The sequence below is a fragment of the Papio anubis genome, chromosome 1, assembly GCF_008728515.1.
Source record: "Papio anubis isolate 15944 chromosome 1, Panubis1.0, whole genome shotgun sequence".
Taxonomy (NCBI): domain Eukaryota; kingdom Metazoa; phylum Chordata; class Mammalia; order Primates; family Cercopithecidae; genus Papio; species Papio anubis.
The window spans coordinates 76742221-76767809 of NC_044976.1; the positions used below are offsets into that span (position 1 = coordinate 76742221).

The 25589-nt window shown below is 37.1% G+C and overlaps 1 pseudogene; it reads right to left on the minus strand.

Moving 5' to 3' along the window:
• Positions 1 to 8870: 8870 nt before the first annotated feature.
• Positions 8871 to 9034, minus strand: LOC116271875 (annotated as a pseudogene).
• Positions 9035 to 25589: the final 16555 nt, after the last annotated feature.

A 25589-nucleotide genomic window follows, 5' to 3' on the forward strand; every position in this document is an offset into this window, starting at 1 on the left:
TGTAAGAAGTGCCTTTGGCCTCCCACCATGATTCTGAGGCCTCTCCAGCCATGTAGAACTGTAAGTCCAATTAAATCTCTTTTTCTTCCCAGTCTCAGGTATGTCTGCATCAGCAATGTGAAACTAATACAGTATATAATATACAAAATATGCATTAATTGACTGTTTATGTTATTGGGAAGGCTTCTGGTGAACAGTAGGCTATTGGTAGTTAAATTTTTGGGAAGTCAAAAGTTATATGTGGAGTTTTGACTGCATAGGGGTTGGTGCCCCTAACTTCTGCATTGTTCAAGAGTCAACTGTAGTTTACTTTTTGAGAGTTAAAAAATTATCGAACCAACTCATAAATCATCAATCACATCTTGCCATTAATTATCAACAATCTCCTTTAAGATAAGGTATATATGCCAATGAACCAACTCAAAGCTGGTTATATATCTTATGTAAATACACTTACAGACATATACATGCATGCACATATATATTTGAGTATTAAAAGTGGTGGTGAATATTTTATACATTTCTTATAATATTTAGACTGTATAGAAATGATCATTGTAAGGGTTTTCTGCTTTTCAGAGGAGAGGTTGCAAACTAGATTATAAGCTTTATGCTTGCAATGGCCATACATATTTCAGCTCCTTATCCCTGAAGCTTATAGTGCCAAGCACGTAGAATAAACTTAAATATTTTAAGGAGCAATAGACCAATGGCAAGAATTTGTCTAATTGTACCATCATAGAAAGTGAAAAGGGCAATGTGGATGCCTGTAAGTGACTCCCACCTTTCTAAAGCACCCTGAGAAGTGAGGCATCAGAGCCCAAGCTACAGGTGAATGTATGTTTGTGGACAACTGAAATAACTCTGTAGATCATAGGAAAAGAATTGCATTTGGATTCAGAGGATCTGGGTTTGCATTTCTGTTAATCATTTCCCTACTTTAAGAATATTTGTTGACTCCTTTAAGACCCATTTTTCTCATAGCAGAAGGGAGCTGGTAATCTATCTCACAGGATTTTAACTTGAAGTCTACTTGGAATCCCTTGGAATTATATGCAGTTTTTGGATTTGCACACATATATATCAATTTTTCTAGGGTTGAGAGTGAATAGCTTGCATTTTTCTCAAATAAGTTAATGAACCAAAAAGGTTAACAGTAATTAATATAAGCTTAACATTATTAAGCTTCTAAGTCCCAGAGTATAGAGAGTAGAGTTTGGAAGTAACAAGGTATGTTTATCTCCAAACCTCATTTGTTTTTTGTATCTTCAGTGGCTAGTTCCAAGTACCAGTTTTAAATGTAGAAGAAAGTCAATATAATTCATGAATGATGACATTTACAAACATTTGTAAAGTACACATGGTTTTTAAAGTCTTTACCTATATCCTGTTGTGGAGACAAGCCATACGATTAGTCTCGTGAGTTGCGTTAGAGATTTAGAGCTATATGATTTGATTAGTTGGGCCAGGAGCTCCCTCTTCCCTCAGTGACAGTGGCTGTTTCTGACTTCAACTTCCCTTAGCAAGCAATCTGATGTGGTGTGGCTCTGTGTCTCCACCCAAACCTCACCTCAAGTTGTAATCCCCATCTGTTGAGGGAGTGACCTGGTGAGAGGTGATTGGATCATGGGGGTGGTTCCCCGTGCTCTTCTCATGATAGTGAGGGAGTTCTCATGAGATCTGATGGCTTAAAAGTGGCACTTTCCCCTGTATGTGCTCTCTCTCTCTCTCCTGCTGCCATGTAAGACATGCTTTGCTTCCCCTTCACTTTCTGCCATGATTGTAAGTTTCCTGAGGCCTCCCCAGCCATGCAAAACCGTGAATCAATTAAACATCCTTTCTTTTTAAATTACCCAGTCTCAGGTAGTATATTTATTGCAGTGAAAGAATGGACTAAAACACAGTCCTTCCAGGTTTCCAAGTGTTCTTGGCAGTCACTGTTTTCTTACAAGCTTCCAACCAGTTGGCACCTATGCTCATCCTGCCTGCTGCCAGAGCCTTGGTGTTCATTTTCCCTATTAAGAATATGCTTATGCTTGTCCCATAAAAGGAGAGACATGGGTGGGGTCCCACAGCAGGAGCATAGCTGTATGGTACATCCAGTTCTGTGCTAGTCCATGAGTGTCACAAGAGGCTGCAAGAAAGGAGAACCTGAGACTCCACTGACCCTGAGGCCTGTGCCTTCCAACCTGCTCCAAAGTGATATTTGCTGGTGTTTTCCCGAGATGATTGCTTGATGTCTGTCTCAATTAAAAATGTAATCCTAACAACAAATCCATGAGGGAGATACTGCCCTCTCTCCTCCAGAAAAGGGGGCTCAGAGTACTTAGCTGACTTGTTACAGCTTGTAACTGGCAGGCCAGAAATCAAATGCTAGCTATCCAACTCAAGTCTGGAATTCTCTGCCCCAAAGCCTGGCTCCTTTCCTCATTTAATAGTTTTGAGCCTTTTTTCCTCATATGTAAGACATATGTGAAATAATCAGAGGACCACGAAGAAAGGCATATGAGAAGTGTTGCTGTGCATTATGTATCAGATTCTTTTAATGTCCTTCAGGAGATGTAAGTAAATAATGGAATTTCTTTAGGTGATTTTTTAAAGCTCTTTGGCATATGCTATTTGAATACAACTTTGCTCAGGCACTGATCTGTAGGTTATGGGCTCAATAGGGTTGCAGATGATTGTCATTTGTCAGAATTCTAACCAGAGCCTTGAAGTTAATGCTACCATGCCATCATTCTTCTCTTGTGCCAAGACCCTCAATTCAAGCCAATACAGTTGTCTCTGAAGTGTTAATGTTCATCAGAATACCACTGTGTGCTTTCTGCTCCCAATGCATATTTATCTGCTTCCATCTCTGGCAACTTTTTCCATTGTGTCTTTTAGAAATATCTTTTCTTTCATAAAATCTCGGCTCCGTCTTGAACATATTTACAGTATCCTATCTCTATTTCTTATTTTAACAGAAACCTTCCTTTCTTGCAGGAATATTGCCTCTCATTTAGGGTCTCTCAGGCAGAGTATAATAATGCTGTCACTCTTCAGGAAACACAAGAGGTGATGTGTGTGTGTGTGTGTGTGTCCTGGAATAGGTTAACTGCTATAACAAATACACCTTACGTATATAATGGCTCAAACATAATAGAAATTTATTTCTTGCTCACACTGAAATCTTGAGCAGATGAAAAATATTGTGATGGGTATTTCAATGGTATTTCAGGAAAAAAAACAATTACAGAGTTGGGTCTCTATGCTCTTGTCAAATCCTTGACCTGCTGAACACATCAGCCCTGCCAGCTGAATTATTGGTTCTGGTCCATTAAACATGCCAAATGTACTTGCTGGATCTTCAATCGTAGCCCTGATCAATGTGGCAGCTATATTGGCCCCATTCACTGCCCCTACCCCACAAACCACTCTGGTTGCATGGGTCTTGTTAATCACGTGAATTGCTCTGGCCTCAATAATATTGGCTGCCTCCCTGGTTCTAGACTTGCCTCTATCATATTAGCTATAACTTGCTGGATCCCTGACCCTGGCCCTAACAACCATACCAGCTGTGCCAGCCTAGGTTGCAAAGCTTTACCTGATAAATTAGCTCATGGCTAAATATGTCCATTATGCTAAGATATGAACTTATTTTTTGAGATGCATAGAACATGAAACATCAAACACAGATAATTTGCTGTTTTTAGTAGTGTAATGGATTTGTGTCCTACGAAGACAGAATTCTAATATATTTTCTTTTGTATGTATAGTTGTCATTGTGCATATTGCTTTATTCAATATATTTCTGACAGGAGAGAACTTCCTTTTAGATTAGGTGTTGCTGAGAACTGAACCCTCCATTTATAATTTTACCCAGTTGATGATTAGAAGAAATGTTTGCAAATTACTGAATCAGTACATTTCAAACCTTATTTTTCTTCCATTCTCCACATACTTCTGGTGCTTGGAGTTGTAGGATATGTTCATATTACAATGTGGACTTTGGCCCTGCACCTCAGTGTCAATGCTGGGTGAGTTGGCACAGTGGGCAACAGGAGTACTCCTGCTCTGCAATGACGAGTAATACTTAACAAAATATGGAAGTGACTGTAGACCACATAATTATACAGGCTAACTTGTTTATTGTGCTGGGCTTTATTGCACTTTGCAGATACTGCATTTTTTAATTTTTAAAAATTGAAGGTTTGTGGAAACCCTACATCAAGCAAATCTATTGGTACCATTTTTCTCACAGCATGTGCTTACTTTGTGTTTCAATGTCACATTTTGGTAATTCTTGCAATGTTTCAAATTTTTTTCATTATTATATCTGTATGATGATCTGTGATCACATCCAATTTGATCAGTGATCTTTGATGTTACTATTGTAATGGTTTTGGAGTGCCATGAATTGGGACCATATGAGACAGTGAACTTCATTGATAAATGTTGTGTGTGTTCTGAGTGCTCCACCAACTGGCCCTTTCCACATCTCACATCTTCTTCTCATTCCCTGAGACACAAAAATATTGAAATTAAGCTAAATTGTAATCTAGTGGACTCTAAGTATTCAAGTGAAAAGTCTCTTATTTCTCTATTTATTTATTTATTTATTTGAGACATGGTCTTGCTCCACCACCTAGGCTGGAGTGCGGTGGTGTGATCATAGCTCACTGCAGCCCTGAATTCCTGGCCTCAGCCCCTTGAATAGCTGTGACTCCAGGTGCCCACCACAATGCCTGGCTAATTTTAATTTTTTTTGTAAAGATGAGGTCTTACTTTGTTTCCTGGGCTAGTCTTGAACTCCTGACTTCAAGCAATCCTTCTTCCTCGGCCTCCCAAAATGTTGAGATTACAGGTATGAGCCACCCCACCTGGCCTTATTTCTCACTTTAAATCAAAAGATAGAAATAATTAAGCTTCATGAGGAAGGCACGTCAAGCTAAGATAGGCTGAAGGCTAGGCCTGTCATGCCAAACCAACGATGAAGTTGTGAAAGCTAAGGAAAAGTTCTCGGAGGAAATCAAAAGTGTGGCTCCAGTGAATACAATGAACAATAAGAGAGCAAAACAACATTCTTGCTGATGTGGAGAAAATGTTAGTGGTCTTGGATAGAACATCAAACCGGCCACAACATTCCCATAAGCCAAAGCCTAATCCAGAGAAAGACCCTAACTCACTTTAATTCTTTGAAAGCTGAGAGAGATGAGGAAGCTGCAGGACAAAAGTCTAAAGCTCGCAGAGGTTGGTTCAGGAGGTTTAAGGAAAGGAGCCAGCTTCAAAATATAACAGTTCAAAGTGAAGTAGCAAGTGCTGATATAGAAGGTAGAGCAAGTTATCTGGAAGAGTTAGCTAAGATCGTTCATGAAGTTAGCTACACTAAACAACAGATTTTCAATGTAGAGAAAGTAGCCTTCTAATGGAAGAAGATGCTATCTAGGACTTTCAGAGTTGGAGAGGAGAAGTAAATGCCTGGTTTCAAAGCTTCAAGGGACAGGCTGACTTTTTTGTTGGGGGAAATAGAGCTGGTGATTTAAAGACAATGCTCATTTACCATTCCCCAAATCTTAAGGCCCTTAAGAATTATGCTATATCTACTCTGCCTGTGCTCTGTAAATGGAATAACAAAGACTAGATGATAGCATATCTGTTTAGAGCATGGTTTACTGATTTATTTATTTTTTATTTTTTTTATTTTTTTGAGACAGAGTCTTGCTGTGTCCTCCAGGCTGGAGTGCAGTGACATGATCTCAGCTCACTGCAAGCTCTGTCTCCTGGCTTCACGCCATTCTCCTGTCTTAGCCTCCTGAGTAGCTGGGACTACAGGCAACCACCGTCACACCTGGCTAATTTTTTTTTTTTTGTATTTTTAGTAGAGACAGGGTTTCACCGTGTTAGCCAGGATGGTCTTGATCTCCTGACCTCGTGATATGCCTGCTTCGGCCTCCCAAAGTGCTGAGATTACAAGCGTGAGCCACCAGGCCTGGCCTACTGAATATTTTAAAACCACTGTTGAAACCTACTGTTCAGAGAAAAAGATTTCTTTCAAAATATTACTGCTCATTGTTAATGCATCTGGTCACCCAAGAACTCTGATGTAGATATACAAGGAGATGAGCATTGTTTTCATGCCTCCTAGCACAACATCCTTTCTTCAGTCCATGAATCAATTTTGACTTTTGAGTCTTGTTATTTGAAGAATTCATTTTGTAAGGCTACCACTGCCATAGATAGTGATTCCTCTGATGAATCTAGGCAAAATCAATTGAAAACCTTCTGGAAAGGATTCACCCTTCTAGATGCCCTTAAGGGTTTTGTGATTCATGGGAGGAGGTCAAATATCTATATTCACAGGAGTTTGAAAGAAGTTGATTCCAGCTCTCATGGATGACTTTAAGAGGTTCAACACTTCAGTGGGGGAAGTAACTGCAGATGTGGTAGAAATAGGAAGAAAACTAGAGTTAGAAGTAGAGCCTGAAGATGTGACTGAATTAATACAATCTCATGATAAAACTTGAATAAATCAAGAGTTGCTTTGTATGGATAAGCAAAGAAAATGGTGGTTTGAGATGGAATCTACTCCTAGTGAAGATTTTGTGAATACTGTTGAGATGACAACAAAGGACCTAGAATATTACATAAACTTAGTTGATAAAGCAGTGGCAGGGTTTGAGAGAATTTACTTTAAATTTGAAAGAGGTTCTACTGTGGGTAAATGCTATCAAACAGCATTGCATGTTTCAGAGAAATCTTTTGTTAAAGGGTCAATCCATGTGGCAAAATTCTTTGTTGTCCTATTTTAAGAACTTGCCACAGCCACTGCAACCTTCAGTAACCACCACCTAGATCAGTCAGCAGCCATCATCATGGAGGCAAGACTCTCCACCAACAAAAAGATTATGACTTTCTAAAAGCTCAGGTGGTCACTAGAATTTTTTAGCAATGAAGTATTTTAAAATTAAGATACACATTTTTAGATACTAATTTAATGCTATTACACAATGAGGAGACCACAGTGTAATGTAAACATAACTTTTATATGTACTGGGAAACTAAAAATTCCGTGTGATTTGCTTTATTGTGAGAGTAGTTTTATTAGGATGGTCTGGAACCAAACGTGAAATGTCTTTGAGGAATGCCTGCGTCCCTTTAAACCTCCACTACATGTATCCCTCAACTCAGTGTTCCCTTACCTGTATTTCAAAATTCAGGGAACATATATTACTTTTATAAATTCTTACAAAGTTTATAAAAATGTCTGATTCTGGAACAGATTGATAGAAGCTCTGAAAATTAGATGTTCTTAGCTTTAATAATTTTCTTGAGCATCAGCAAAGAAGACAGAGAGGGAGGGGTTAGCAAAGGAGCAAACAGAAAGAGAAATGGTGGTGAAAAGCTGAGGATGTAGAGAGTTTCAAGAAGGAAGTAGCCATCATTGGCATATTCCACAGAGAACCTAAGCAAGATACGAACCGCGGAACATCTTGGTAGATACAAGGCCACGGCTGACCTCATTGTACATGGGGAAATATTTGATTAGTTTGTGTCTCCTCTACCAGTCCTTTTAGAATAGCTCCTGAAACCTACAGGAATAGGGAAGACCATGCTTTTAATGGCAAATATGATTAGCTGTCTTAAGATGAAGACATCTTCGTCTTCATCTTCGTCTGGCTTCGTCTGGCTTCTTGCTTTTGAGAATGTGCCGTAAGAAAGTTTGGTTTCGTCTGGCTTCTTGCTTTTGAGAATGTGCCGTAAGAAAGTTTGGCAAACAATCCTACTAAAATGAAGACCATTGTCTCATTTGATAGAGAGTCCTGAGAGTTGCCATCTACATAAATGACCCCACTGGTTAATGTGTGACACCAAGTTTTTGTGGATTTTGCCCCACAACAATTTTACTTGAAACATGTTGACTCCCTCCCTCACATATTGTGGTTTTCATCTCTAGAAGTCTCATTTGGATCTCTAAAAAATGCTCTCATTTTTATCTACCTCACATTCACGTTTTCCTCTCCCTCTTGAATATATGAATCATAGTTTTAATAGCTAGTAGTTCAATAGTTATTTTTATGTTTTTTTCTTCTAATTTCATCATTTTGTAATTTCTAAATTAGTTTCTATTGTTTGATTCTTCTCTTGGTTTTAGGTCATACATTACTGTTTCTCCACAAGTATTCTTAGAATTTATTGTTTCTTAAACATATGAACTCTATGTCATGAAAATAACTTGTTTTCCAGCCTTTCCAGATCTAAACCTCCAACAGTGGAATATTTTTCTCCTTATTATAAGTGATTTTAATGAGGTAGTTTTCAGGAAGATCTGCAGCAAAGTAGATTAAAAGAGTGAGAATTCAATTATGATAACCCTTGACTTCTTGAAAGAAATATCTGTAACTAATTAGTTTTCACTGCAGAGTAGTTTTTTTTCCTGCAAGATCTACATTGGTTATAAAATGCATTGATGAACAAATGCAGACTTTTCATATGTCACTTAGTTTATCCTGATATTGCCCTCCCATGTTACTGTAATCTATTAAACACAGACAACTCATCCAGCCAAATGTGGAATCATTTTCATTGTATGTGTTCACTGACTATGAAAGTACTGAAACACACTGTAAATTACAAACCAGCAGCTTTCTAATCACCATTGTACCACTGTCACTGTTATTTGTACAAGTGATTCTGCTTCTGGTTAACTTTAGGGTAGGAAACAACAGAATGAGAGTTTTTAAAGCAGTAATCTCTGTCCAAGTGCAAACACTGCAGATATGTGTTTTGAAACTGGAATAAAACATCTCTAAAGGTTGAAATCTAAAGAATTATCCATGTAAAACTTAAAAAAAAATTGCACCATTTTAGAAACAAATTTAATGGAATTCAAACCTTCTGCTCTGGCTATTTTTATACAGAAACTTCAGAGTAAAAAAATTACTAATAATATAGTTTTGAAGAAATCTCAGGCAAGAAAGAGACTGGAATTTCACTGAGGAATCATGACAAAGAAATCCTACACTTGATCTTAGCCAAAAGGCCGAGAAGCGATGACAAAGAAATCCTATATTGTCCAGACACAAAACCATCCTTCATTTATTTGTTAAATGTGTATTGAGTGTCCACTATGTGTGAGGCACAGTGCTAAGACTAGGAAATGAAAACCAACCAACCAACCAACCAACCTTACTTTTTCAAAGAGAAGTGACTGTTTTAAATTTTATTGTATTTTGAGATATTTATTTAATATTAAACAGTACACCTTATTTTCCCCTTGATTTATAGAACCTTGTGGGTGCTACAGTTTGAATGTCACCTCCGAAAATCATGCTGAAATTTAGTTGCCCATGTAATCGTATTGAGAGGTGGAGTCTTTAAGAGGTGATGAGATTGTGAGGATTCTGCTCTCATGAACGGTTTAATGCCATTGTTGGGGGAATGAGTTATTTATTTTGGGAGTGGTCTTGATAAAAGAATGAAGTTTGGCCTCATTTCTTCCTGTCTGTCTCCTGTGTTCTCTTGCCATGAGATGACTTCCTTCATGAGATCATGCAGCATAAGGCCTTTGCCAAGTGGCCTTGCTATTGGCACCATGCTTTTGGACTTCCCACCCCCTAGAACCATGAGCCAAATAAACTTCTATTCTTTATAAATTCCCCAGTCTATGGTGTTCTGTTATAGCAGCAGAAAATGGACTAAGACAGTGGGACAGAGGTAATTTATCATATGACAAATATTGATCTTCAAGGTTCTGTTTTCATCTACCACTACCATACTAAACTTGACTCTTTTTTGACTCCCTAAGAAGACACATATTTTTTTCCATTAGCCATGCTTGTTAAATATTTAGGGCTACTTTTAGGGTTCAGATAAAAGCTGGATTATATAACAACTTTTCTTTTTTTTTTTTTTTTTAAGGTACTATGTTGCCTTGCCTATTGTTTGGCATGGTTCTGCTGGGAAATATGGTTTCTTTACTGGCCTTAGCTTTCTTGTATCCTGATATCATCTCTGATCACCCAGTTTTGACCTACAATCCATTTTTCCAACTTTTTGTCTGCTTTTCCAGTTTGAGCCCTAGCTCAGTTAAATTCTTTTGGCTCTTGGATCTCCTACATCACTTCCCAGTCAATGATTTCCTCACTCCTGGCACAGAATTTTCTTTGGATGACTGTTCTGTTAGTGTGAATCATTCTCCCACCCCAGCCACCACCAGGCTTTGGCACAACCATGAGGAAATGTAGCTGTGTGCCTGGAGGGATCTATAGCCAGACCAGGTAAATGCCTATAGCGTCTTTCTTCCAAAAGGAGTTTGGTACTTACTTTTGTATTGTTCATGCTCTTATTTTGCAATACTACTTATAAAAAGCTTTGGGTTATGTATCTGTTAGATTTATCCAAGGCCTCACAACTAGGCTCTGAAGAGTGTAGAATGGAATGTCAACTCACTATCCACAATATCATAGTTTATTTTGGTCAGTTTAGCTCTACCACTTTCAAGCCATCAGATGTCGTTCAAAAGTCAATCTTACTTTGAATTCATTCTTTCAACATTATATCTGTTTAAGTATTTGATTAGCTAGAACAGTGAAAATATTCACCAGTGTAGATATCTTACTAGTTTTTTAAGACCTCCTAACTAATAAAATCAACCTGGAGAATTAAATCATCAAGGACCTTATAAGGATAAATTTGCAATGACTACTGATTATTAACACTAGTCACCTGGGACAGGTGATTGAATTTAGTTATCTAAGTAAAGAATGTGGGACAGAGAATTAAAGACATAGGCACATATCACTTGCCATGAATAACAAAGATTTGATCCTTGACCTTCTAGAGTGAAATGACTCTGTTGTAATCTTAGGTTTTATCTTAAAAATGTGTTTGAGCCTTATGTAACACTCTAAAATATACACACGTTAGTGTCAAATAGGTCTTAAATTATTTACAATTTAGTACAATTATCACTCCAGGAAAATGCTGCATGTTTATCCTTTGATTTTTCTTTTTTGTAGCCCTGGCATATCATCAAGTGTCTTCATGAAAATTAGAATCCCAGTTTAAGAAGCTTCAGCAAGCATTTGAGAACACTGATTATGAAATTAGCATGACCTAAAAGGGCATTCTGCATATCTCTTTACATTTTGGTTTCTTTTTGTATAAAATGGAGATTCTGGTGAATGGAAATGAGATCATGTATATCAAGCACATTATTAAGAACCTGTTACAATATACCACTCAATTCATGAATGGAGATTACATGAACTGTTTCAAGTTAGGAAACATGTTTAGCTTCCTCCTCCTTGTGTGATTGGCACAATGCCCAGTACCCAGAGGGCACACAGTGGTTATTAAATAAATAAAGCAAGAACTCATGATTTAGTTATGCCAAAATAGTTTATTTTAATGTAAATTTAGAAAGAAGCTAAAAATAATGCCTGGAATACACTAGTTCTTTATAGATATTTCCTAGTTGCCTGATTTGATGAAAAACTTCACTTGGTGCTCATCCTCAGAAAGTGAGCACTGAACAGAATGTGAACTGTTTAAATCCAAGATTAATTCTACATCAACTTGGTGCTACTTGTACTCTGCTGTCTACTGTGAGAAATGATAAAAAAAGGTAATGCAGAAAATCACAAAAAACAGGTACAGGTGAGTGAGTGACCACCATTCAGGTTAAGAGATAGAACTTTGACAGCACCTCAGAAGTCCCTCTGTGTGTCACATCACAATCACAGCTTCCTTCTCTCTCCTAAAGTAACCACTGACTTTTACAGTAGTCATTTCATTATGTTTCTTTCTTCTCATATGCATTCCTGGATAAAATAGTTTAGTCTTGCCAAATAAAAAAAATCGATGTGTTTTTTAGTCCCCTTCATTCCTACCTTTCCCTCACAAATGATTTTTTGAAGAACTGGAGCTGTTTTGTTTGACCTACAGTTTCCTACCATCTGGAGTTTACTGATTGCACACTTATGGTGCAGTTCAGCTTGTTCCTTTGTTCCCTGTATTTCCTGCAAATTGGCAGCTGGATACAGAGAAATGATCAAACTGAGATCCAATACTTTGGCAAGACTATAGGTGGTCCTGGTTTATTTTTATTTTTATCAGGAGCTGTATCATGTCTACTTTTGATTTTCCTTGATGTTAGCAGCTGTTGATGCCTTAATTTATGAATTCAGATGGAGATATTCTATAATTTCATTTTCATCTCATAACTGAAATAATTTTATAAATAAATCCTTCCCCTCCTCAACCATTTGGTTGCTCAGTATTTCAATTTATATAAGAAAGGCTCTCTTATCAAGGCTTCATCCCTCTTCCCCCTTTAGTCATTATTCAAGAAAATAAATTGGTTCACTATCATCTTATAAATTAAAAAATACTATTATGGACTTGTGGATTTAGACATATTTGATAAGTTAGAACCCACTGCAATTCCTTTTTTTTGCTGAACCTCAAACTATCCCATCTTCAATTTGGCCCTTGATTCATGTTGGTAGCTTACTGTCTGATATGTCAAGATAGTCCATGTGCTTCTTGTACATTTCTTGCCCCAGAACTTGAAATGAGCAATTTCTTCGAGAAAATCTGGCTTATTTTAGTGGGAACTAATTGCACTAATGGAGATTTTGCTACTGTATTGATAATTTTCTAGGGTTCTTCAGTGTACATTTAGGACATACATATGCAAGGTGTGTGTGTGTGTGTGTGTGTGCGCATGTTTGTTTATATATATACAGATATATATTTTTAATGAAAATAAAATTCTTCATAGGGATGTTTCAAGTTTAGTGATTATTTTCTGTACACAAGTATTTTGCATGAGGCAGAGTAGAGAAGCTGGTTAATAATATGCTGGCTGACTCTGGAACCACTTAATTAAATAATGAACCCCCAAGGCTTTCAAATACTTGATATAATCATGTGCAATTACCTCTAATATGTGCATAATGCTATTAACAGGTATTATTCCTACATATTTGAAACTTCCAGATGTTTAAGTAGAAAATGTAGAAAGGGTGCAAGGATATTTATAGTAGGCTATGCTTCAGTTTTGCAATTCAAATGAACGTATCTTCTTATAATAGTATTATATATGATACAACACTCAATAAGTAGTAATTACATAATCTCTCTGGGTGTTTGTTCATAATTTTATCCCCAGCGCCTAGTATAGCGGGCTTAGCAGACACATAGCAGGTGCCAAACTAACATTTGTGAGATGAATAAGTATTAACGCTGTAATATAACAATGAATAAATTGGTTGAATTATTGTACTTCCTTGGCCCCATCTTTAAAACATTATTTGCATGCACTACCACTAATTTTACACACTTTGTTGAGTCTGTCTGACCCATGATAGCAAGTCAATTAAGAGCTTTAAAAACTTATGGAGGGCCTTAACCTATAAAACAATGTTAAGAGGTTTTTAATATTTTCATCAGTGTCCATAAATTTCCCAAATGTAGTCCATCTGTGACTTGTACCTTGTATGTTTTCATTGAATCAAAATGGTTAATTTGGTAAAATGGGTGATAGAAATATGTTATAAGACCAAAAATAATTAAAAACTAAAAAACAACATTGATAAATACATTTTATTAATCATTATGAAGTTAGAACTGAAATTGCTAACATAAATTTTTCATTAAATAACTGTTAATTAACTCCTAAAAGGGTAGTTATTCTGCAAAACCATGTAAAAGTAGATGATTAATCACCAGGAAGTTTTTCAGAAAATTATTTCATTCTGCTGCTTTCTCAGATAGGATAGAACTTGTTTTTAGCTTCGTGACTAAATTATTACTTTTTTTTTTTTTTGAAGTGGAGTCACTCTGTTGCCAGGCTGGAGTGCAGTGGCGTGATTTCAGCTCACTGCAACCTCCACCTCCAGGGTTCAAATGATTCTCCTGCCTCAGCCTCCTGAGTAGCTGGGATTACAGATGCCTGCTACCATGCCCAGCTAATTTTTGTATTTTTAGTAGAGACGGGGTTTCACCATGTTGGCCAGGCTGGTCTTGAGTTCCTGACCTCAAGTGATCTGCCCTCTTGGCCTCCTGAAGTGGGGAGATTACAGACGTGAGCCACATGCCTGGCCCTAAATTATTAGATTTAAATGTGAGTTAATCATCTTCTTTATCTCCTTTGGGTAGGAGGATATTTCTTTGTTTTTACCTGACATTGCAGATATTCTAATACTTTTACTATTGGGAAGCCACAAAATGGCACAAAACGACACACTTTCAGATTTTATAAAACAGAAAAAGATTAATAAAACGGCAAAAATGGTAGTCTTTACTGTGTGTAATGATTGAAGGGAGAAAGGTTACTTAAATTTTTAAATTTATCTTTCCATTCACCATGCATAAAGATTGAAGGGAAAATGGTAACAGCTTTTTCCTTTATCTTTCCATTTAAATACTGTCCAGAATGAGCTTGCATGACAATGGGCCAGATGTCTGTTGTTTTGTCATTTAATCAGCAGTGCAGGTACTTTTCTGCAGAGCTTAGGAACCCAGAATTTAATTACCTGCCACTGGAGTCCTATGTTTTCTTGGGAATTGCTTAAGTTTATGTATCTTAAATTACTTTTGCATTTGGTAAGGTCATGTCAACAACTGAAACACCAAAGTGTTTTCTGGAGTCTCAGGTAGATCCACTGTAGAATACGCCTGGCCAGCAATGTGTTTGAGCTGTACAGTGTTAGGAAAAATTGAATTATTTGCCGATGTTAAAAATTGTGTGTGTGTTTTTTAACGTCAAGTGTGTATTTCTGGCATCTCTTGAAACATCAGGCTATTTGACAGTAATGGACCCACATTTTTGGGTCACAATTATTGATGGGAGGTGAATCCTGGAATTACTCCAGACTCTGCCTTTTCATGTAATGTCCTTTACACTGAGACTGAGTGTGGGTCACCATTTACTAAGACAGAAGTGAAATATTTCCTGTATCCTGGTCTATAGCCACAGTGGCACAATAAAAGACCAAGAAGGCTACACAGGCAAGAAAATTGGGAGAGAGCAAGACGGAATATTTTGTGTGTGTGCATGTAAGAGAAAAATATTCCATGCCTTTAATATTGAAAGCACATCTGTTTTGAAAGAATACAACTTAAGAAGACCATTAGGAAACAAACCATCCTAAATATGCCTGATATAAGATAATTCATAAAAAAGAAAAACCTGATGCTTGGATAAAGAAACTAAAATTTCAGTAGGGCTTGCTTTGGAATGTAGGTACAGATGCTGTAAAATGTAATTATGGGTTAATTGAAAAAATTGACCAAGCATCAAAACATTTGCAGATCGTGAATTTATAAGATTAACTACTGAGTGCAGCAGAAACGGTCTTAACAGAGGCAAGCACCTACACAGAGAAGCCTCTTTAGAAATACTGTTTCTTGGTATGTTGAAGGTATGCATGGGAGCACTTATAGAGTCCTTTTAATTGTAGCTGAAGAGAACACTGTTATAAATAATACCACACAATAATCTGTATGATCTTGGTATTGATAAAAATTTAGATGTGACTGAAGAACTTTTGGACATAGTGCCCATAACAAGTGTATCATCAAAAAATGACATATTTTTATGTGTTGAGAATAGTCTTCCAAAGTCTAATATAGAATAGAATGATCAAAATTTGTTAGGTGATGGGACTCCTCTAATGGACGACATTAGTTTATATTTATTTCAGTATTATAACATTTAAATTAAGGTGGCAACATTTTGCAAGAATGTGAGACTGAAGTGCACTCATTTTATGGCATTCATTTGGAATTGCTTTGCTTTGAAAGTTCAATATGTCATATGCCATGGAATCAATGTACTTTTAAGGCATATACCATGGATAGTTCAGTTACAGTGACTTGGGTGACTATGGGTGGTCTGCTGGAAGTTAGATGCTTTAGTTGTGAAATGGCACTGAAAATATTTGTTTTGAATTTTTGAAAGAAATTACTGTTCATGTTATCTGATGAAAAATCCTGTTACGGCTCATAAACAGAGAGTAGATTAATGACTTGGCATTTTTGGTTGTCATTATCACTTTTAATAGCCTGTATGTTATAATGAATTTGACTAAAATTATCTTAGATTTTTGTTGCCCCAGGCCTAAGAACTCATTGGCACTTGTTTCATTTCAACACGGTAACTGAACAAGAAGCTGTTTGGAATTGGCAGAAGTCAGATGAATGACCAATCTTACATGCCCATTCTTCCTCTCTTGAGCTGTTATTTATATTCAAATTCAATACACATTGTTTCTCTCTGTAGATAACTATGTACTTATTAGATTCTAGTTAGTAAACTGCACGTGCTCAATAACTTTGAGGACATTTAGAGAAAATGGAGGAAAAGATAAAATATTTCTCTTTAGACTTGAGCTTATTTTTAGGCTGGCCCATAGAAACAGGTCCAGATAAATTGTCTAAATTAGCAGACTAGGTACTTATGAATAGTATTCCATGCCTAGGATCAACATCTAAAAAGACTCAGCAGTACTGTTAGCAAGCCAATAAAATACAAACTCCATTTGTCTTAGTTATACAGAACTATGTTTCCAGGTTAGAAAAAGTCAAACCAATGACTTTTATAACAATCTACCCTCATTTTTTATTCAGCTTCTAGAACATGGAAGCTTTAAAAGTGAATTGGCTAAATAGGCAAGAACTTCTGAAAGTTAACGGGTTAATGATTAAAAACAGTAAGTACAGGTTAGTAATTACCTGGGTAATTAATTGAAGCCTTATTCTATTTTCATAAGACTTACTTGCTTAATTCAAGCCAAACAGATTTTGATCTAAATTATCTAGATAATTATGACATCTTTTTACTTGAGAGGTGTAGAACTTGCCTCAGGCTACAAAACTAACAATATTATTACTAAATGGATAATCAGGTAGGATTCTAACTGACATTACTGTATGCTTAAGAGTGATTTGACGATAGCTATTCCCAGTAAGGAAATTTTAAAAATCAGATCCAGTTACATGTATTATGATTTTGCTACCTTGTGGACTATTTTGGAGGGATAAGCTATTAAGACTAAGACTGTGAATGACAGTTGTGGAGGGAGCAGGAAGGGAGGAACATGCACACCACATTAACGCAGAGGCAATCTTCTGCCTCGAACTGTTCTTTACTACTGTTCTTAAAGAAAACGTTCATTCTGCGGCAGCTAACTAGCCTCCATCTTCTACACCAAATAGTATCCTATGCCATGGAAGTGCTGTGTAATAACTCTCCCAGGTGGCACCTTACACCGTTTAAAAGCCTTTAAAATCTCTAATCTGAAAGTGTTACAGTAAAGAAATGTAAACACTTAGGAAAACAAAAATGTAATTACCCGATGAAGTCATCTATGTCCATGGAATGGACCGTTTGTCACTAAAATCTATGCTGGTTGGGATTTACTGTATTTTATCTGCTATGCTGAAGTCTTCTGGCATTATCTTTCAATATAAGGTTCAGAATAAATGAACAACGTATTTTTTAAAAACCCTGTGAATACTTCTCTGTAAACATTTTTATGTAGTCACAATAGTGGGATTTGATCTGCTTATTCTTTGTGAAATTGTGTCTTTGAGAACTGATTTGATAAGGTTGACTATCAAAGCATCACTTCATTACCCAGAAAGATAGGGCTTTCCATGGACTGTGTTGGAAAACAAGCCTTAGGTCCCACGCTGAACAGAGGCTTGCTACTTTCTGCCCCCAAATTTATCCCTAGGTGCTGCTCGCTTGATGGTTCTGCAGTGGGCTCTTGCCCACTCAACAGCATGGGGGACTGTAGCATGTTATTTCATCTCAGGGGCTTGAGAATCAGGGAAAGCTGTTGGGAGACAAGAGCCAAACCTGTATTGCTCTTTAAAATCAATTGGTTTTAATACATATTTAATATGTAGAAATAATAATATACAAAGAATAACGGTAAAACCAACATCCATGTACTTACCATCCAGCTTAAGAAATATATATGATGTGTGGTGCGTGTATTAGTCAGTTTTCTAGAACAGAGTGGAGATTTTAGATATACACATATATAAAATATATCTATATTTTACTATATATATACATATACATAAAATACATACTATAAAATCATACTAATGATTTCCTGTTCTATTTCTTCATAGAACATAGGTATAAATATTATGTAGACATGGTCATTAAATAATGTTTGACAACTAATAAAAGATCAAATTCATAGAATATTAGACATCATTATTTTTGATAAAGATAAGAGTAAGAGTAAGGTATTTTAGATTCCTCTCATGAATCAGGATTTGCAAGATATTTATTTTCTTTTTCAGCATATTAGTTAGGTTGTTTTTAACTATCTTGGGATCAATTTCACTCAACTTTCATAAATATTCTGGTAATAATTGTGTCAGCACCAGGAATGTCTAGCAAAACATCTTTCTTTTCTAACAAAGATTAAAACAGATTGATTTATCTTTCATAATTTTTAAAAATGATTCACTTCTCTTGCCAGCTTAACAACTTATCCAGCTGCTTTTGATACAGAAGATTCTGTTATTGGTGCATCAATTCTTGACCTTTTTCTTTAGTGCCACAGGGAAGAGAGAAGAGTGTAGATAATATAAAAACTTCATATATTTTTGAAGTGTTCTTTCTTCCCCTCCTGATTGAATCTTCCAGAACCTTGGCTCTTTTAATTGTGAACTGTGTGACTGATCTTGGACAAGTTACCTAAACTCTCAAAATTCCAGTTTTCTCATTTGGAAAATGAATATAATCAACGATAGTACCTAATTCATAGTAAAATAATGCTGTCAGGGTTATATATGGCAGTCATATAAAATACTAAGTGTATTTCCAGGCAAATAGTAAGCACTTAGTTAATGAACATTTTTTTTGTTGCTGTTTAAACTGAAATAATAGCTGAGATGGCGTGGAGTTGAAGGCATCGGAATTGAGGAGAGGAAGTGTTTCAAGGACAGTGTAATAAATGGGCTGTCCACACAATGCTGAAGTCACAGAGGATGATAGCATTAGGTGGGTGGAAAGACTGTGTTGTTTGCCAAAGTCTTTGAATACTCAGGGAGAGGTGACTGGAGGCTGGTCAGCAAGAGTGATGAGGAATAAGAGATGCACAATCTGAGCCCGATATATATGGGAGAACGGGCATCAGTCCCTGAGTGGGCTGTGGTGGAGGCTGTGTACTTGGGATGCACCCAGGAGTCAGTTAAGGCAAGGAGTTGGGAGAGATGGAGGATGTAATAGAGATATTTTTATGTGGAGAGGAGGTTCTCTAAGACACAGTAAATAGGCTTTAGAGGAAGGGAGCAGTATGACTGGTTTAGAGGAAAGAAGCCCAAAGCAAAATGGGAATGAGACTGTGGGAGGAGAGCTGACAAGAGGGAATTAAATATTGGATGATGGTCAAGAATAATATCGATGTAAACCACAAGGCTTCCAGAAAGAATTAAAAATGTTTTTGGTTCCTGTCAAGATGGAGAAATCCAACTGAATAAACTGTGAAGTAAGGGGGTGGGGCGAAGGCTATCTTGAACTGCAGTCTCAGGTGGTAAGCTGCAAGAGGCAGTGAGAGGAGGGAGGGAAGTTTTGAAGCTCTGCTCTTGCCTCTTCCACATTTCCTTCGACAATCAGTACCCACTTCTTCATCAGAGAGATTGTTGGCAGCAGCCTACCGGTAATAACAGAATAGCACAAAAGCTCTGCTGGGGTGAAGTGGCTGAAAGTAGCCGGAGTGAAGCCAAGTTGTCGGACGTTCACACTTACGTTTCTTCCCCTTCCAGTGGCCCAATGACGATGGAGTTACAGCATGGGAGGGCTGCCTTCTGCCAATGGTGCTTCTTCCTAAGTACTTAAGGGTGAAACTAGTCAGAAATCTCTGCCTGGTGGAATGGCAGCAAAGGAGAGTATCAGCAGTGATTTTGTGTGCCTAGGGCTCTCTACCCTCCTTGCTTTTATCTGTCCTCCTTTAACTCACTGGGACTGACTGACTAGAGCCTGACCTTCAATCCATTCTCATTACACAATTCTGGACAGAATAATAGCTAATACCCTCTTGTTCACAAGCCCATAAAACAAAACCAAACAAAACATCAACAGACACTAGACCCTTGAGGAAAAATAGTGCTATATGCCAATAAACTTTTTGGCATAAAGTTGCTTATAATATTCTCCCATTATTGTTTTAATGTATGTAAGATTTGCTGTGATAACCACTTGTTCATTCCCGATAGTGGCAGAATGTATTAGCCTCTTTTTCTATTTCTTTTTCTCTCAGTATCTCCTACTTCTAAATTAGAATAACTTGGGCTTTATCAATTCTGTTCATCATTTCAGAGACCCAATATACGACTTTGTTTTTTACGACTAAGTTTTTTCTCTTTTGTCTTCTATTTTGTTCACCTCTGCCCTTATCTTTATTATTTTCTTAATTTGCCATATTCTGGGTTTACTTTACTCTTATTATCCTAGCTTCTTTCTACAGAATCTTAAGTCATTGATGTTAGACTTTTTCTTCTTTTTTAAGATAGCTCTTCTGCCCTGAAAAACCTCAGCTAGTCACTGCCTCACATTCAGTGAAAGTTCACACTTCATCATAGTTACATGTCAGGCTTCCTGCTCTGCTGTTGCTCTTTAGCCTGGAAATGAGTACTGCAGAGAGAACTCCTTTATCTCTTGCCGTTAGCTGGTGCCTCTAGCCACCAGCATGTCAATTCTATGCACTTGGTGAATGTCCTTGGAATAAAGTGTGTAGCTGGATTCAGACTTGTTCCGTAGTTAGCCTTCTTGTGATTCTAATTTATCATGCATGCTGTATGTGCAATTAAGTTTGTTAAAAGTTCAGCTGGTCTATCAGTTATCTATTGCTGTGTAACAAACTCTCCCCAAACAGTGGCTTAACATACATATTCGTCATGCTTCTGGTAGATGAGGCAGTTATGCTCCACACTATATTGATTGAGATAACTTATGTGGCTTAATTCACCTGGTAGCTGGGCTGGGTTGGAAATTTCCAAATAGCCAGCCTCTCTCCTATTTCTGGAGCCTTCATATTTCTCTCTATATGGCCTTTATATTCACATGATGTTTCATCTTCCAGGCCTCCTCAATATGGCCTCTCAATCTTGTTTAATGGTAGCTGGGCTTCAATACAGAAGGTTTTAAAAGGATAAGCCCCATTGTGCAAGCACTCTTCAAGATTCCGCTGGCATAACACTTCTAACTTGGACTTGACCAAAGCAAGTCACATTCTAGCCTAGGAGGGTTGGTTCACTGTGAACCAGCATTGTGATTTTTTCCTTATTTTTTGAGATCTATGGCATATTTCTCCTTTTCCTGCCTCTCAGCGAGGGATGAAACAACTTTAGGTGTTTTTTCTCCTAAAGAGGGGTATTTATTTTCTTATTTAGTCCTTTTAGATTTCTTTGTATCTTCAGCTGTGGGATGAGACAAAAAGCCAGAAAGGAAAGCTATAATTTTATAGATTATTATTTGTTCTTAGGGTTAGGATGAGAGCAAACATATTTAGCAACTTTCTGCATCCAAACCCTAAAGTGGAACAAATGCCCACTACTTACATCTCATACTTTCTCACCTGTACTTTATACTTCATAACTTTCTCCCTTCAAGTCAGTAGATAATCTCATCTACTGATGGCACAGAGGAAATAGAAGTCAATAGGACATGCTGATTTGTTTCAGTACAGAAATAATATCTGGAATAGTAGCTGGATTTGGCAACCTAGCTTTTTAAGTTGATGAAAATCCATTGTCATCTTCCAAGACTCTTCTATCTTCTGTACAGGTTGAATGGGGATGTGATAGAAATTACTAAATTGCTACCTGTGCATCATTCAAGTCACTTGTGATGTAATTAATCTCTGCAATCCCTCCAGAAATGTAATACTAAAAATTTATATAGAAGTTGCTAGTTTTATTTATTTTTATTAAAAAATATATTTTTTTGAGACTGGTTTTTGCTATGTCCCCCAGGTTGGACTTGAACTTCTGGGCTCAAGAGATCCTTCCATCTCAGACTCCTGAGTAACTGGGGCTACAGGCGCACACCACTGTGCCTGGCTATAAGTTGCTAGTTTTTACGTCTTGGAGTAACCTGTCATTTTGATGGGCAGTGCTTTTGAGGCTGAATCTCATTTTTTTGTGGTCATTCTCTGATCAGTCACCTCTTGTGTTGAATGTTTTCTGTGTGAACAGTGTAACAACTTCTGCTTTGAACTGAAACCGAGATAGAAGAGAAAGCCCTGAGCGGACTCTTCCTATATTCTTGAGGGTGGTGACCTTACAACACTTACTTACACTTACTTCACATGGCCCTGACAACTGCAGGGACCCTAAGAAATTTCTGCTAACCAGTTCCTTAACCATCTAATGAAATTCAGTCAGAGTTATGGCAAATGGCAAACAGATGCACACTAAATGAAATGCACTAAAATTCCAGGTTAGAACTGTTTGTGAGCCAAGATGGATCTGTGGTATAGCTTAGAACCAGAAAAGCCTCCTCAAATTTGAATATGAGCACAGGCAAAAATAATTAACAACCAGGTTGAAGAATTTCTTTCCCTTCTGACCAATTCAGGCCATTCCAGAATGGCTTCCTGAAATATCCATGCTTGCCTCTTTCTTCTCCACTCTTCAGATGAGAAGGACAAAATCTTTGTTTGAAGACAAAATCCCAAATCACTTTAATCTATCACACTTTTCACTTTACCATGTTTTCCTTTTGACCTTCAAGACTACAACCTCTTTTCTTGCTTCTATTTTGAGTTAGTCTATAATGCGATCCAGGAAATTATCTTGTATCCTGGAAATACGTCCTCGTATTTCAGATGATGCCCACTGAACTCAGCTTCTCCATGACCCTCTTCTCCACATTTCCCTCTCACTTATTCCCCTTTTTAGGGGAAGTCTGACAACTTTACCCTAGTCACACTGAGGTTGTACCTGGGTCTGCTTTTAATGGAAAAGTATTGTCCCTTCAGTCAATTCAACTTGTCTGTAGGTGAGCAGATGGCACCTTCTGTCCACCCACACCTTTTAGCTGCATTGTTTCTCAATTTCTTGAATGCCAAAAGGAAAAAAAATAAGTCGATTTTTTCCTTACCTTAACTTCCCTAAAGTCACATGGTTGCTAAAAGTCTCAAGAAGAGAAAGAAACTTTTAACATATTGAGTTTTGGGGACACAAAAACTTCTATTACTCATGTAAGAGCTATTTGTTTTAAACATAAATTGTGTATCAGCGGTTTCAGCTATTAATATTTATGGTTTCGGGTTCATGACTATTTTTAAATAAATGAGACAAAACCAGATAAGCACTCTAACAACTAATGAGTATTTATTCCAAGTCATAAAACCTGTTACCGACTTGATATAAGATAATTTAGAGACCTTCAAAAATGAGTTTGGATTTTAGTGCTTGAAAATGTCAAGTATCAGATGTAATAAATTTATTACAGTTATCTCATTCTTCAGGTGATAGTGGCTTTGGTACTTAAAATATGGCTCATAAAATTTATCCCTGTCTTAAGGTTAATTGACTTCTAAACTTTTAAGAGGGACACCTTCAGAGAAGCACCTAATTGGAGTTGATAAATGTAGATTTAAACCAAGTGAATCAACCTAATCCCCCGAATACAGAATTTTAATGACAGGTCAATCAAACAACACTTCCATGCTTACCTCATAAGGCATTCTAGACATGAATCATTCAGTGACCTGTGGCACTGGGCAAAAAAACGTTCTCTCTGCTGAATTGATTGTGAATTGAGGAGATGTTTTCTTGTGGGAGTGGTGGTAAATGTAGTAACTTATAAATATGACTCTTAAAATGTTTTAAAATATGCTATGGAGCACAAAGCTGAAATAATTAGTTTATAGCAATACAAAGGCATGTCGCTTTCCCACCCAATATAAATAGATGTAGTTTAAAACAGAATCAGTTAGGGCATAGTCAGAATTTATCAGGGAAGTCAAACCACTATGAATATTATGGGAATAAGAAATTTATTTTAGGAATAGAACTTACACACATTTAGTCCTTCTGAAGCATTGGAGTGGGTAGAGAAGTCGGAGCCTGAAGGAGAATTTGAAAGATCTCCTATATCTATCTGTCAAGGTGGGATCTCAAAGTGGGAGCTTGTGGAGAGGCCCATTGATTGTCTCTGTAGATCTACAGCCAAGACTGTGGTGTTAGGCTTGGGACTGCTATTTAGGCCAATAGTTTGGAAGACAAACTGGATGAGGAGCAGATAAGGGTGAATTATAAACTGGGCACCTCTGCATCCATCCCTCACAGTGTTGAGCATAAAGAACTTCTAAAAGTAATGGTTCCTACTTCATTTTTACCTTGCAATTCTTATACAAGTTCCCTTTCTCATACCATACTGCAAGATAAATCCAGGAAATGAAATTTACAGTTTAACCAAATTGATAAGAGCACAATCCAGTGCAGTCCACGTCTTATTAAATTGCTATTTATACAAACCCCTTTTCACCCTGGTTAACATTCAAAAAAATTCAATAGTAAAATCATTCTTCCAGTTACCATAATGCAGTCATTCCTCATACAACTAAACACATGCTAATCTTTTCCCTAGCAGAGTAAATACAAAGTTCAACTTTATCCGTCTTTGGATGATGTTCACTCCTCTTATATCTGAGTTGTACTTCTACCTTGATATCCTCTGTATTAAATACTAAAATTAATCTCTGTTAACATGTCTCATGTTCAGTATTAGGGAAGTGAAAAAGGGGAAAAGTGGGAAGAAAAGTGGTTGATAAACTTTAGCTGTCTAAGTTCTTTATTTGTTGAAGTGACTCAAATCTTTATAATGGAAAGGTCTGGGCATTAGTAGCCTTGCCTGCATTGAGTTATAGTTTTCTACTGACTTTAATTACAGGATGGGGAACTACTAAGATGTACCCCAAAGGAATTTCTCCATTTTGCTCCTTCCTGCTCCCATTGTGCAGTAGCAAAACCAGGATAAGTCACTCTAACTACCTCCATTCTGTTAGTTTACTGGCACGAGGAACCCAGAGATGTCAGGAGGCAGTTTCAGCTCCCACATTAACGGTATCATTGATGTGTCACTTGGTAGAAATGCTTCTCTTTTGAGAACTCAGATCTCTAAACTAGCAAAGATGCAGAAATAAAAAACATTTTTGCGAATGGATCATAGAGATAATAGTGAGAAAGTTATTTCCGTTTCTGTCCCTTGATTTTTGGATTTGTGAATCATGGCTATAGGAGAAACAGAACCATACAGTGGTTACTGATTCAGAGAAAATACTGCATCCTGAATGATGTCACTCTAGAGACACTAAGTGCTGCCATCTAGTTTCCACAATAACTAAGTCTTCAAAAGACCATCCCACAGCTCTATCAGGCTAGCAGTTTCAGAGTGATGGGGAAAAGGGTAGGAATGTTGAATTCTATGAGCATGAGCCTATTAGCATACTTCATTTACTGTGAAATGAGTTCCCTGATCAGAAACAATGCAGTGTGGAATATAATGATGGTAAATAAAGTATTCCGTAAGTCCATGGATTGGCAAAATCATTGAGGGCTGGAAAGGT